This window comes from Strix aluco, chromosome 2, assembly GCF_031877795.1.
Source record: "Strix aluco isolate bStrAlu1 chromosome 2, bStrAlu1.hap1, whole genome shotgun sequence".
Lineage (NCBI taxonomy): Eukaryota > Metazoa > Chordata > Aves > Strigiformes > Strigidae > Strix > Strix aluco.
The window spans coordinates 78,419,998-78,435,609 of record NC_133932.1 but is presented as its reverse complement, the minus strand read 5'-3'; the positions used below and the strand labels follow the sequence as shown (position 1 = coordinate 78,435,609).

Below are 15,612 nucleotides of genomic sequence, written 5' to 3'. Positions count from 1 at the left end.
GTTAGCTGAGGCAAGTCCAGTCATTTTTATGCACATCTACAGCCTCTGATCTGGGCTAAAGTTACCCTTCCAGAAAGTATGAATAGCCTTCACCTGGCAGAGGGACCTTATTCTGTGTCAGTGCTTTGCATCGTCTGGTCAAAATGATTTTAAAGTCTTGGATTAGGTGCTTTAACCATGAGACACACTTTCCCACTGACAAAGGCTTTATTTTTTGTAACTTCTTCATAGTAGTTATCCAAAATGCTAGTGATAGCTCTCTTTTACTGTGTTCAAGAACTTACCACTTTCAGTGGAGTGTTAACATACTTAAATTATTTGTACATGCCTTGTGTCTTAATTGCAGTTAAGCCAAACAATATGTATTTATCTCTTTTCATCTCTTTTCTACTTTGCTTTTTCTTGCTTCCATACGATTATTTCTATTTATTATGGTCTTTCTGATGACAAAGTGCCCAGCAATACAGACTGGCAGTACTGCTGTTGCCGAGCTGCACAGAGATGGAGGTGACACGATACAGCTCCACTGGCTGTGTATTTTGCTACTGTACAGTCACATAGCACACCCCTTTCTCGTTTGCCGTCCCTAGTTAGCCATACTGCCACTTCGGCTTTGTCTTTCTCTCTGGCGGTCCATGGCTTTGAATTTTGTTTTTATCCTTAGCTCTTTTGTATTTAGTTCTCATCCTCTTGCACTGCTTTTGAATTTTTTTCACATTAGGGTCACTTGAAAATTTTTATTGGGGTGATGTTCACATTTTCTTCAAGACCATCAGCATAGATGCAAATTAGAAAAAAAAAAATCCAACAAGAGTACCCTGGACACTTTTCTTAGCTTGATCTGATTATTTTACTGTTTATTTCAACTTATGGTCTGCTTAACAATCTTTTCCAGCAATGCATCTTTTTCCACTTGAACATTAATTTTGAGCACTTGGGTCTCAGAGGTAAAATATATAAATTGCATGGAAATTATGAGAAAGTCTTGAACACTAAAATCCTGCTGTAATACATAATTGTTTAAATTGTCCTCCTGACTCCACTGCATTATTTTCCTTCTATTATATCACAATGGCATAAGCACATATATCAAAAAGCTGAAATGAGTCGCAATCGTGACCGTCTACTCCTCCCCCATGTCCTGTCAGTTTCTTCATCCCAGATTAGTGTCTGTTGGCTTGGGAAGCAAAGAGGGAGCAGATGGACCACAAAATGAGATTCTGTAACCTTCTTACCCAATAGATCTGCTTTCTGCATGTATTCAGACATATTTACTTACTGTAGTGACAATTATCAGTTTTATTTCTTTTAAGAAAACCAAACAACTTCAACTCAATATGAAAGAGAGCAAACTAAATTGTCTTCTGGCACCATTACCATCCATATAATTTTAAATCAATTAGGAGTGATGTGGCTGGATTCTGATCTGCGTTATACCTGAATATGCCCATTAAATCCATAGACATTCTTAGGTATAAGGGGACAGACACAGTGTGTACAGTCTGTGGACTCTAGATAACTTTTTATTGTTCATAATGCAGGTCAGAAGAGCACAGTTGTTTATTTCCTGGGATATTTTGTTTGAATATACTATTTGGATGGCCAGAGGAAACATCTTTTTACTTGCAAATGAAGAGAGTGGATACAAAAGTAGCCAAATAACTAAAGCTTCAAAATGCATCAGACAAAGAATTCCATTTATTCAGAAATCTCCATGCTTCCTATGCCTCATTTGAGATGCACCCATTCAGAGCACTGGTTGTATTTTAAATGAGAGGAAATAAATGTCATTGGCTAGTGTTTGTTTAAGGTATAGTTGTGAATGAAAGCGTCTGCCTGCTCTCAGCCGTGCATCATGTCGATACAGCCATACATTGAGCTCCTCCTAAAGATCCACTGTTAGTGTGATATTATTATGACAGCAAAGGTCTATAGTTAGACCTTTTGTATTAGCAAAATATTGTGTGTCTCATCTGGAATAGGAGCCACCAGCCCTGAAAACACTGAGATGAGACTCATCGTGCCTGTTGTAGCTCTCTAGGAAGAAGGTGCTTCATCTCAACTAGCCGCTGAGGCTCCCTGCATATTCAGCCAAGGGAGCTGGGTACCTCCAAAGAACAAATCATCTCTATGCCTTAGGCATCTAGTGTAGGAGAAGATAAATCTCCTTCCAGACATACCGACCTCTCACTACTGACTGTAAAAAACTCTAGGAAAAACTTAGAGCAGACACCTAACTTTTAGATGACTCAGGCTGAATGCAAGGAATCAAACCTAGCGATTAGGACCTGGAGTTTTAGGAGTTTTAGGTAATGGGGAAAATAAAACTGAGAGGTAGAGAGTCTGTGTACAAGAATTGCCTGGCTGCCTTATATGAACAAGTGCATTGCCAAGAGCTGCAGGTGTTCAATCAGACTGCTTTTATTTGAGGTGCCTAACGTGGATTTCGAAACCACCACATAGGCAACCCGGCTTGAAAATTGACCTTAATTTCTTCTAATTGCATGTCTTATTCTTCATTATTTTTCTTGTTAGAGACAGAATTTTGAAAGGCGATTCACTAGTGCAGCTATTTTTGACTCATCGCTGACTTTGTCTTACTTCGTGTTATTTAATGGGTTCCAGTGGCCATATGCTGCGGAGAATCCTGGAACAAAGTGAGTAAACTGGGAGGCATTGCTCGGAAGGATAAATTTCACAGTTGGAAACACACTTAATACCAAGCCTTCTAACCAGTTTTTCCAGAAATCGCAAGCTTGATTGCCATGATATCTGAACATGGCATTAGCTACTCTAATGAGGAAAATAATTGATATGCTATGGAAATTAGGTCTAATTAGATCTTGTTAAGATAAATATCTCAGTTCAGCTAAAACTTGAAGAGATAGATTTTGCAGCATTCCAGATTATAAATATGACCCTTGTTCTTCACCCCCCTCCACGTCTTGGGTTACTACTGGTAGAAGTGAACGTGAAAAGCCTCCTTGTCAGAATCGCTGCAGTCTGTACCCACTTGACATGGAATAAGTGACAAAGATGCTAGATAGTTTAAATCTTACACAGCTTAAAACCCATTTATTTATTTTACATCAGCTTCAGACAAAGATACTAATTTCAGAACCGTGCAACAAAATGTCTCCTGCCTCTTCATTTTCTTCAATTAAAGAAATATGTTAATGTTTATATATTTTCAGATACACAGCAAATAATGCTCTTCAGTGCTCTTTAATGCTGTTTTCAGTGACTTTAGAACAACACGTATGCTGTATTATATCAATACCATTTTGATGGAGGACAAATATTGAATGCAAACTATAACACAATCAAATCTCCGTTTAAATTTTAAAGGAAAAAGAAGAAAAAAATACCAGAAATATGTAAGGTGGTCCATCCAGAAGGCAACTAGACTTTGTTACCAGATGGCTTATACCTATATGTATACCTTTCAAGGTGCTGCCAAGCAATAGGCTAAATTTGTCCTCCCCTTTCACTGGTGGAGTTACCATGGGACTTAAAGCAGGATGAAACCTTACTGGCAGCTGCCTCGTTTTCTTCCAGCTTGCACAAAACACAGAACCAAAATCTTTACTGTCTGGATGGACTTGAGTTTCCAGCTTACACACTGACACTTCATCCACACTGCAAAAGAGAGGGCAATCAACATTCTGTAATAATTTTAGTTTGATATTTCTTCATTTTCACAGAACAAGCTATTTAAAGTGAACTCTTAAAGTCTGACATCAGATATTAATTTTTCAGACCCCCTGAGTTAATGACCTGCAAGCCCTAAAACCACTGTATGCATCCTGTAACATCACAGGCCATTTTAGAAACATAACTTGTTAAGGAGCCAACTTCCATTATTTGCTGCAATTCCTTTGCCGTCAGCCTGGCAGAGCTGGCAGCTTTAGCCAGCTGCTCCCGTTCCATGCAGCCGTCAACTTGCCTTCTGGGGAGCGGGGTGTACTGGGGGGTGACTCTGCAGAGCAGTGGGCACAATTCCTTGGTGCATCAGTGCCACTGGGAGCCCAAAGGCATGAGGATAGCACAGGGGATCAGCCTGGGCTGGGGGAATTTGTCCATGAGGACCATCACTCCGGGAGGCAGGTCCACCAAGTGGTCCCTGCAAGGATGAAGGGTCTGATGGCAGAAGGCACAAAAGCTGCTTCTAGGCAAATCCTGTCTGTCTGAAAAAAAAAAAAAAAAAAAATCCATCTGTATGTCCTATTCTTCTCAAGTCTTGAGCAAGGGAAAAGGTGAATGATCTGACGTTCGCAGTCATGGTTCCTGAGAGCTTTTCAATGTCTCTGTGTCTTGATAAATACATACCTCTGTCCACTGACATTTTTTTCTTACAAAATGAGGGTGGGGGAAACCATAGAAAGCTAGTGTATAATTTCTCTGGATGAAGGTGAATAATAAGTGAGTAAAACAAGATGACTCTTCCTGTAACCTTTAAATATTAATAAATTAAATACCCATTTGCATTACTCATTTGCTATTACTAATGTATTTATCTTCTTTTATTCTTAGTCTGTCTGGTCATTACCACTCTTCTGTTTCAGAAAATACCTACAAGCATTGTAAAGGTTCCCAAACCCTCCATGTATAGATGTACATACCCAGTCACTGGATGAGGTACTATGCAGACCAAGAGCAGTTGTATGTAGATTTCTTCAGAGTCTGTTGCAATGATTTCACTATTTAAGTCACACAGCACCAAGGCAGCAGTTGGGGTTTTTTTTTAAAAAAATCTATTTACTCTTTTTGTGACAAACCTAATGATTGCAGAAATGAGAAATCAGCCTCCAAACAGTCCAAATTTAAATAAAATCACCCCCACACTAGACTATAACAGTGGCAGATGGACAGAGGAAGAAAGTGTATATAGTCATATTTTTTGCCATTATAGTATAGACCCTTTCAGATTGCAGCAAGCAACTTGCCATCTGCAAATCTGAATCTTTCCTTTTCTGCTGAGGCACTGATTCAAGAATCATGATTTCTGAAGTTTGAGTTAAAGTATTGAGTGGTTTATCTCTCATTTTAAAGGCATACTGATCTCATGATTTTACTTCAAACACATGGGAAAGGCATCCTGAAAATTTCCCTCTGAGTTCTCCTTAAGACAAAACCCAAAGCCACTGGCTCACACTTAGGTATGCGGTGAGGTAATGGGTTGTGCACATGAATAGCTTTTTGTCAAATAGTCTCTTATTGCTGTTGTTCTCACGGCTTTTGTTTGGTTTACTCTATGGGGAAATTATTTGCTCTATGCCTATATGATATGTAAATCACACTGAGCACCTTCCTTACTGCAGTACACTACTCAACAGCAATGGGTGTTTGGTTTTAAAGTTATCAGTCTGAAGAGATGAGAATCTGATCACTACATAAATGTCACTGTTTTTTAAGGGCCAGATCTTCATGTAAATGGCTGCTGATTTAGTGGGAGTGTCACTTTAATACAGATTTGCAAACAAATCTGGGCACGTTCTGAAAACCCCTCGGTGTGTCAACCCACTGTTGGTTTTCTCAGTTTTATCTGATAGTGAGTTTGCAAAGTGATGCTGAGGATGTGACCGTCACAGAGCTCAGAAAAACATATGCAAGTTGCAGTGTTTCTGATGCTTTCACATTATGGGCAGGGAGTTACTTAATCTAAGGGCCAGGACTCTCACACAGGTTTAACTTTTTTTTTCCCCTGTGTAGCCAGCAGCAACCAAAAAAATCTTCTTTAGTGATGAAAGCCGATTTTGAACTTGTCCAAGGAGAGGATGCAATTCAATTCTGGCAATTCCCTCTCAAGAGGTGCTGCGGTATACATTGCATCGCAGCATTTCTAATTTTCACCAAATTGGGGTCACTCTCTCTGAGGCAAAAAGAGGAAAGGTTTCTTTTGTTAATCGTACATGCAAGAGCCATGTACAAAATAAAGTATTAAATACAGTAATTACAGTAATTTTTGTTAAAATATTTCTACACAATAAACCTGTGGCTTTGAAAACTCTACCAGAAGCAAAAGAAAAACAATCTGTAATGAAAAAATTGAAATCAGAAGCCGCTAATAACACTAAAGGGAGCCCAGAAGCCAAATTAATGTTTCTACAAAGAAATACTTTCCTACACCAGGCAAATTCCTAGTAAGACTCTTACCTGGGTCTTTATATATAGGATTCAGATTTCATTTTGAAGCATGCTTTTTACAAACTGTTTAGTGTTCATATGTCATTACCACTGTTGGGCCAGATTGCACCTGGCATCGATATAAACAAAGCTTTGGCAAGAATTCTTTCCTTTGGGATGTAGACATCTGATTTTCAAGCTGAAAACATGTCAGTGTTGCAAGACACTCCAAATAGCCTGTTTTACCAGTGCAGTAAATTAACCCGCCTGGTGTAGTGTTAAATGCTTTACAAACATCGACTGAAGGCGAGGGAGGGAAACAGCAAAAAAACAAACAAAAACATTTCAATAACTTGTTTGACTAGAAGCAGTGAAAAAAGTACAAGCAACACTCGAAGGGAGGGGGTGATCCTTGGGAGACAGGACAGCAGAAGAACAAATTTTCATATTTTGTCCCGTATTCAATCCTGGGAAGACACAGAAGGAGCAGAACGAGTTATACAGATGATAGAAAAGGCATCTTCATTTGAAAAATAGATTAGGATAACAGCAAACAGTGACTCTAATTCATCATTGCCTTGTGTACAGGAGGAAGGCTGTTTGAAAGCTCTTACATGCAAGAGGTTCGCCTTTAATGCCATAAACCGCTGGTGGACAAAGACTACATAGGCAAAACAGAGGATAAAATATTAGGCTATCCCCCTTACTTCCCCATTGTTCAGGATGAAAAAGCTGAGCTGAACTTCTGGGCACACAGAATTGGCTGAGTGAAAGCTCTCGTCGCTAGATCGTGCATTTGTGCTAAGCCTGAATGGTCTAGAGGACAATGGGGTTCAACCTGCCTGTGGCTCTACAGCGATTCTGCAATATAGATGTGAAACTAGAATAGCTGGAAAGTAGGTCCACATGCGTATGGAGTCAAACAGTGACCTGTCCTGAGAAACACAGGCAGAAGCCGTGTTCTTAAATATATATATTTATATTGCTGTTAGACTGAAGCCATTTTGCTACTCTTGTCTTGCTATTTTAATTTTCCTGATAGCCATCTATTTACAAACACGCATGTAAATGGGGTAGAATAATTAATTTTCATAAGCATTCATAAATTGTGACAAAGTTTATGTTACAGTGGGTGATAATTCCCAAGAGGATTACATTTGTGTTAAGTGTAGATTTATATTAGTAAGATTCAGCATGATTGATTCTCGCTTGGCCAGCGATAGAGGACTTAGCGTCCATACTGGCAGAGATTATATCTGGTCAACAGGAAAGGAAAACTGGCCAAGAAACTGCCAACACAGAATCTGAAGCTGTGAAACCTGGTCAAGAAGAAATAAAGCCAAATAAGCAACAGATGAAAAATTATCTTAAAGCAAAGATCAAATCACTCAGTTGGAAACGAAAATTCTATTGGAAAAGGTGATGCCAAGAGCATGAAGGGACATAAGAATTTTTTTTAAAATAATATTAATAAATACTCTGGAGTGCTGAATACCAGTATCTTTTTTTAAACAACATTTTTCAAAAATAAAAAAAAAGTAGACAGTTTTAATATGCTCAAAGACTTCTGTCAAATAGCAGGGAGGACTTCTAAATCTTGCAAATCCTTTGGAAGAGAATGACAGAGGTCTCAGTACAAAGAGCCATGGACATACTGGAGAGAGTCTAATGAGGGGCTGCAAAGATGATGAAGGAACTAGAGCATCTCTCCTATGAGGAAAGGCTGAGAGAGCTGGGGATGTTCAGCCTGGAGAAGAGAAGGCCCAAGGAGGGTGGGAGCTCATCAATTTATATAAGTACCTGAAGGGAGGGTGCAAATAGGACACAGCCAGGCTCTGCTCGGTGATGCCCAGTGTCAGGTCAAGAGGCAATGGACACAAATTGAAGCACAGGAGGTTCCCTCTGAACATCAGGAAACACTTTCTTACTGTGAGGTTGACGGACCACTGGCACAGGTTTCCCGGAGGTTGTGGAGTGTCCATCCTCAGAGATATTCAAAAGCCGTCTAGACACAGTCCTAGCAACCAGCTCTGGGTGTTCCTGCTTGAGCACAGGCATTGGAACAAATGACATCCAGAAGCCCCTTCTGACCTCAGTGTGTTGGGATTGTGTGGCGGGTTTTGGTAGTGGGGGAGGGGACTACAGAGGAGGCTTCTTTGAGAAGTTTCTAGAAGCTTCCCTGGCTCCAAGTCGGATCTGCCTCTGGCCAAGGCTGAGCCAATTAGTGATGGTGGCTACACCTCTGCGATAACATATTTAAGAAGGGGAACCTGGAGAGGAGGAGTTGTGAGGGAAATACCTTTGCAAACACTGAGGTCACCTGAAGAAAGGACGAGGAAGAGGGGGAGCTGCACCAGAGCAGAGACTCCCCTGCAGCCCGTGGTGAGAGGTCAGGCTGTGCCCCTGCAGCCCATGGAGGTTCACTGGTGGAGCAGATGCCCACCTGCAGCCCGTGGAGGACCCCACGCCGGAGCAGGTGACTGTGCCTGAAGACCAGGACTCCATGCTGGAACAGTCTATTGCTGGGAGGACTGCAGCCCGCAGGAGCGACCCATGTTGGAGCAGTTTATGAAGAGCTGCCACCTGTAGGAAGGATCCACATCAGAGAAGTTCATGGAGGACTGACTCCCATGAAAGGGACCCCACGCTGGAGCAGGAGAAGAGTGTGAGGAGTTCTCCCCCTGAGGAGGAAGGAATGGCAGAAACAACACGTGATGAACTGACCACAACTCCCATCCCCTGCCCCCCTGCACTGCTGGAGGGAGGAGGTAGAGAAATCTGGAGCAAAGCTGAGCCCAGGAAGAAGGGAAGGGTGGGGGAAGGTGTTTTTAAGATGTGGTTGTATTTCTCCCTGTCCTACTCTGTTTGATTGGTAAATTAGTGGTGGCGGTGTTCAAATTAATTTGATGTTCTTTTTTTTTCTTCCCCAATTGAGTCTGTCTTTTGCCTGGGGCCGTAATTGGTGAGTCATCCCTCCCTGTCCTTGTAGCCTTTTATTTTATTTTCTCCTTCCCATCCCTGAGGGGGAAGGAGTGAGCAAGTGGCTGCATGGTGCTCAGTTGCCCTCTGGGCTTAAACCTCAACACTCAGCCATCCTGTGATTTTGTGACCCTGTCTGAAGCTCACTGGGGAAGGTGATAGATAGAATGAGGAATCAGAAAAAGAAAGAGACTTCAGGAAGATACACACTTTACAACAATTTTCTGGTACTGTTGTACCTGGTACAGCACCCCCAGACTTTGGAGTAGTCTGGTGGGGTCAAGAGGGACAACAGACTTTTTCCTGCACCTGTGCTGCAGAAACCTACTGCCTCTAAAAAGGAGACTTCCTAAGAAGTTTATTGACAATTGCATGCCAAATGAAAGAGTGGGGAGAGAAATGGGTAGGGAACTCGCCAACAGATGAAGCCAAGCAACCCTGATGTCACCGTGTATTTTGCCCTCAGAAATAAGTGAAGTTCTGTAGATGTAGAGCAAACCCTTGACAAGTGATATGAGGATCACCTTGGACTGTACTGGCCACAGCCCCATCCCAAGTGAAAATCAAGAGTCCTTAACTAGGACAGGACCTGAACGACCTGCGGTATCCAGCAGAATAACCACACACCAGCGTAAGCACCACAAACATGCTGGCAGGGACGGTGCCTCAGTGCCCAGCTGGAATGAGAAAATGTAGCCAGGGAGCTTCCGGAGGTTGCAGGAGCAGTTGCCAGATGGACACGATGCTCAGTGGCCGGCTGGCAGCGAAGGAAGCAGCCACTGCCAAGGAAAGGGAAAGGAGCATCACCTAAGTCCCACCAGGGTTAACCTACACCTGATGCAGGTGATGGGAGTGGGGATTCTGGCTGGAGAAGGTGTCTCTGAGCACTTTGGGGGAAAAACTACCTTCTGTTCTCAATATGAAACACATTATTACTGGGGCAATCAAAAAGTGTAAACAGGTTTAGCAAGTAAAGCAGAACAGCTCCTCTTAAAAAGCACTCGTTAGGTAAGTAGGACATGTTTTCATGAATCTCTTTTGACAGTCCTTCATTCAGATCAAGAAGGAGAATCATATCAAGTCAAAGGGACAAAAAAATTGCCAAATACATATTTAGTCCAGACAGTTACACAACAATAAAGCAAGTTGGGCAAAAATGTGAGGGAAAAATAAAGTGAGCAAAAATGGCAATTTAATGGGTGTCAAACTTGTGAATACCGAATTCCATTTTATCACTGTTGTTTTAAAATTAGTACAATAAAAACAAAGTAGCAGTACTATATGAATGCAATTATGCTGCTGTAAAATCCTGATTGTCCATGAAGGTCATTCACACAGGAAAATAAATTATACTGCTAGCAGCATTTTGGCGAACAGATGCATGCCAAAGCTCTGCATCAACTTAATGTTATTGGTGTCAACTAAATTCAAAGTAGTTAAATCGGTACAAAGGCAGGGTCCAGTCTGGCCCCAGCATTTATTATATGTGTTAAGAAATGGTACAAAGCTGAAGCCATCTTATTAGTCTTTTACTGACATTGCATTTGACAGAGTCATTGTCCAAAAAGTGAGAGAAAATACCTGATAAGCCAGACGTAAAGAATTTGAGCTCAAGGCCTGACAGACTGCTTGTAGTGGATGAAATCCATGTCAGATTTGGACTGGGACAGATCTAAGAGTAGGTAACAAAAACACAGGTGAAGGAGCCCACATGTTCAGGATTATAAAACATTATGAAGGGAGCAACCTAAGTGAAGGCAAAAGTTGTGTTAGTCAAGTAATCAATGATTTAACAAAGTGCCCTGCTTCCAGGTGCCCCAGTCAGTTATGATGAGGTAACATTATGGGTAGAAACTTATGGATGTAAAAACGGGGGCTCGTACTGATGATTGTTACATGATGCAGGCATTTGCTTGAGTCCTACCTGCTACTCACCTCATTAGCACAAAACAAGTGACATGATGGATGCTTAGCTAGTTGTCTCTGGTGGAAAAAACCAAAACAGCTCAAGAAGTTCCTCTTTCCATGTTGGCCCTCCTTACTGCTTGTGCCATCCCTTGCAACCCCCTTGCTTGCAGAAATGCAGTTGTTTGTATGGCCATGCTGTAAACGGGACTGCTGAAATGGTCTGGAGTTAAAAAAATTCCTACTCTCCCACTCAGAAATAAAATAAACCTGAGTTTTTCTAATATGATTATTTCAGTGATCCAGTTTGCATCTTGACTAGAGAAACAGTTGCATTGGAAATGCTTGCATGGGGAAAAAGTGGGGCATGGAGTGGGAATAAGCCAAGAAGGGTAGAAATTGCTTAGATCTCTCAGAAATAAACATACTTTGGTTTATCTTATCCTTTTATTGGGAAATATGCACCAACTTTACTTTAAATTTTGCCCATATTCCAGAAGCCCCACTAAGGAACACCTTCTCAGTCAGCCTAGCATTTAAAAATAATTTATTTCATCAGAAAAACAGTTGAAGAAAAGCTTAGGGAAAGAAATGTCACAAGTTCCAGCAATTTGTCCCACTACAATCAAGAATATCTAAATGAGAAACTCAGAAAGGTTTTGAAGAACATCATAAACAATTAAGATTTCTTCTCTACATGTCTATAAAGAAGTGTATTATATTGTACCAGTACAATACATCTATCAGTGATGTACAAATACTGTACTACAACCATAGGATTGACACAGGAGAGACTTGACCTAGAAAATAGCCACCTCCTAGGTCCCACTTTCAAACTGGAGAAAAATCTTAGTTCCTTTAACACCGATCATAGGTCTAGGCAGGGAAAAATTCACATTCTCAGGTTTGGTTTAGACCACAGAAAACAAGTAGTTTCTAAAAGGTCCTTACTCCTTGTCATGAATACATGAGTCATGGAGTTAGTCTTATTTTATACATGGGCTCAGTCTCTGCTTCAGCTAGTCACTGCCGATGCGGGGACACATGGGACATGGCATTCTGGTGCTGTTTCCCCTCTCCCACTTCGGGGGCGTGGGGGTGGAAAGAAGGGGGTGCACTTGCTTGTGTACTGCTTCCCATCCTTCAGGGACTCTGCCAAGAGTGAACAGCTAGCTGTAATGAGCTTCGTCACATCATTAGGAGCATCTGAGAAAATGTTGCCTACAGGAGGTGCTAAAACCTGCATTTGGGGTGGAGTGGGATGTTTGGGTTCCTTGACTCACCCCAGGCACCCATCCAAGTGGGAACTCTATCAGAAGGAAGGCCTTCTGGTAGAGAAAGAAGAAAGATTTCTGGTAAAATCCAGCATAGTGAGGGGGGTCTTTAAAGTAAGCACTGGCTGAGAAATAAGTGTGTAAAACAAGTTTTCTTTGCAGGAAGGCGAGAGTCAATTTAGTGTGAAGCTTGTTAGACCAAACTTTCCTGTGTTGAACATCTCCTAGCATTATTCTCCCACGGAAGTAATTACTGCAATTACAGGCTACTTCTACAATGCTAAATGCATCTGATCCAAGGAGAGATCCCTGCTTCCCTTGCCTATTGGGGCAGAGGGGCTCATGTCCACATTGCGTAGGGGCAAACCTCCAGAGCAGACTGACTGCAGTGACAGATACATAGCACATGGGTCTGGGTCTTCCCATGACACAGAGTGGGGCTTTGATGGACCTACAGTATGATTGTTTTTCTGGGTAGTTTTCTTCAGTTCCAGCAGCTGAAATAATATGAACAACATGCCATATCAATGTGAGGTTTTTTAACCTTTAGCTGAAGATATGTGTTGCATGCCCTGGGGCATGGCAAGGTGGCATGTGGGACTGAAGGTACACAGAGCTTGCTGGAGCAGTGTCACAGGACTGAGCAGGTTGGAAGCAGGTGAACTTGGTGCAGTCCTGCCCATACTGCTCTTTGGGCGTGATGCCTGGAGAGATCCATCTCTAAAACCACACCTGTGTTTTGGTTTGGAAGAAACAGATGATTCACTCCCTCAAAAGGGGAGCCTGGATGTAAATGAGCAGTTGTGCCTTGTGGACAGTTGGGGCCCAAGACCATCAGCTGAAGCTGGGAGCTAAGTTATCTGATGGTATAGATTTTCTCAGAAGGTCTGTAAACAGAAATTGATACAAATGATGTGATCGCACAAGGGCACGCAGGGCTACATGAGATAATCTGCTTTAAAAAACTGCCTGTGAGATGAGAAGGTTTAAGAAGCCCTCTTCTAGATGGCACAAGAACCCACCTGGTGGGATGACTTCCTGGGGGTGCCTTGCTCAACGTAAGACACCTGAGTGACCAGTTAGTGTCATAAATCCCACGCTAAACCTGTGACACAGAAACACGTGTGTCTACAAGGTGACACCCCTTAACTTTAAAATGTAAGTGGAAAATGAAGAGGTGAGAGCTTTTTGCACAAGTACAATTTCACTGTGAACATGACCTGTAAGCACTTGGATTTAGGGAATTCTGTGGGATTTTGATCACATTACAGAATATTAATTTGCTAATTTACCAAGGCAGATAAAGCGCTTCATGAAAATTGAGATAAGAGCTCTTAATCAGTATTTGCACAGTACCAAAAAACATGCATGGTTGTTCCAAGCTTTCTCTTTGAACACCTAGTTTTATTGAGACTGCAGGTATACTGGGAAAAGTTTCTTCCAGAAAAGAGGAATGATGAAGGAAGACATGGCACAGCTGACCTGATTTTTCTTAAAGCTGCCTTCGTTCCTAGGGGCTTCTAAGTGGCTTGGGGCAGACACTGGCTCCTTCAGTACAAGCAGGCGTAAGCCTCTGGCCAGTTGTTTTCTTTCTGATAAACTTTTATTTGCCTTTAGCTTGCTTTTAACTTTCCACACTGTTTAATGTTCACCTCTTTTGGCTTTAATGCTTTTTTTCAAATAATTTATTAAATAACTGAGGCAGTAATTAAACAGCGCTTCTGATGGTACCCATTTGCTGATCTTCAAAACGTTTGATCCATATCTCACTTAGAATCACCACACCTGAAATCAGTTGCTGAACAGGGATTGATTTTACTAAAGCAGATTGACTTTTGATGGACAGCAGTGTATTTCATTATCAGCATCAACAAAGAGATGTATTTATAAAAATAAAAAATTGATGCCTAAATGTACACATTTTCTATAATAATTTATTACATCATTGCAAGTAAATATACCTTAAACTAGAATATTTTTAAATAAAAAATTAGCGTAACATACAGTTACGTTCATGTGCTAGATGAAAGAAAGGTATAGCCTTTTTTTTTTAATTGATACATCAGATAGAGTATTTTGTAGTCTCATGGAGCAGCTCATTCGGACTGTCCAGGAAGACTAATTAACACTAATGCTTCTAAAGAATTTTCATTTGTGATGCTAATCTGTCACAAAACCAAAAGCATCCTCAGAAAGCCAGGGAATAAAGTAAAGAGACTACATCTTGCAGCCAGCTTAAATTAGTGTTAGCTTGATTTGTCTTAATTGAAAGGCTGTTTATGTCTCTTTTGTAAGTGTTTATAAAAGTTGGCAGACAGAAGAATAGCTGCCTACGTACATGAACAAAATTTTCTTTTATTGAAGCTGTTGTATATAGTACTGTCATTAAAAAACCTTTTGAAATATTTCTGTACACATAGTCTTAAGGTATAAGCCTGTCTCTGTGTTTATGTATACACACACACCATGCTGTATTATTTTTGCTACTGAGATATTTATGCTAAGCCCTCATATTACATTAATATTTCTATGTGCCAATTCATTCTAAGTAGCCTACTGGCCTCTGTTTTAATTTCTATGAGATACATACAAGTTGGAAAAGTATCTTAAACACAACTTGTGAAAATGTCTTTCTCTTGCACTAATATACACATCCTTGGGTACCCCAGCTCAGCAGAAATGTAGTCCTTACATAGCTGAAGCACCCCTAAAGCTTTACTGGCATTCATGAGCCCTGGGTCTTGGGCTGCCGGCTGAGTGGACCTCGGGTTCTTGTTCTCTGGTACCACATGTTCACAGCATCTCAAGACAGGCCATCACTCGATCGATCATCATTCATGGAAATTGCCCAACTCTGGTGATGTTGGAGAGACCCCATCTAATATCTTCAGGATCCACATGGTCCACACTGGTAGAGGGAGGGAGAGGTTTGCTAATCTCCCATGGCAGCAAGCAGGTCCCAGCTATTCATAAACAGCTTTAAGAGATCTTGTCCTTTAAAAATACAGGATAAACATTGTTGATAGGCACACTGATGCATTCCTAGACCCTAAATGACACTTCTAGGAAAATAGGCAAAGAAATTAAGATTCCTCAGAAGAGCATAATTAAATTGCAGCTTAGTTCATAATACTGACCATGGAAGTTTGCTTCATTTTAGTGTTGCTAGACCATATACTGCATGTAAAGACAATTAGCAGAGCAGAGAGAAAAGCAGCAGATGCTAGAGATGCACAGAGTTAGATGACTCATTATGTCATGAAGAATCTCTCTTTCAGAAAAGTGAAAAGGTTGGTATAAAAAAAGAAAAGGCTTGAATAGACCAAAT

At 41.1% G+C, this 15,612-nt stretch overlaps 1 protein-coding gene and 2 long non-coding RNA genes across 5 annotated transcripts in view; 1 reads left to right on the top strand and 2 right to left on the bottom strand.

Annotated features, from left to right (window-relative positions):
- Positions 1–15,612, top strand: part of CLYBL (citramalyl-CoA lyase) — a 177,556-nt gene that overhangs the window by 128,065 nt on the left and 33,879 nt on the right. The gene's annotated exons all lie outside the window — the stretch shown is intronic.
- On the bottom strand, positions 3,048–10,778 carry LOC141919565 (uncharacterized). Its single transcript, XR_012622005.1, has 2 exons — positions 10,687–10,778; positions 3,048–6,593 (listed from the first exon to the last, which is right to left on the bottom strand). It is a non-coding gene; the product is annotated as an uncharacterized LOC141919565 (long non-coding RNA).
- The window catches only part of LOC141919564 (uncharacterized), a 64,718-nt gene continuing 60,544 nt past the window's right edge, over positions 11,439–15,612 (bottom strand). Inside the window, exon 3 of the long non-coding RNA XR_012622004.1 lies at positions 11,439–15,278. This is a non-coding gene — a long non-coding RNA (uncharacterized LOC141919564). The remainder of the gene's footprint in view (positions 15,279–15,612) is intronic.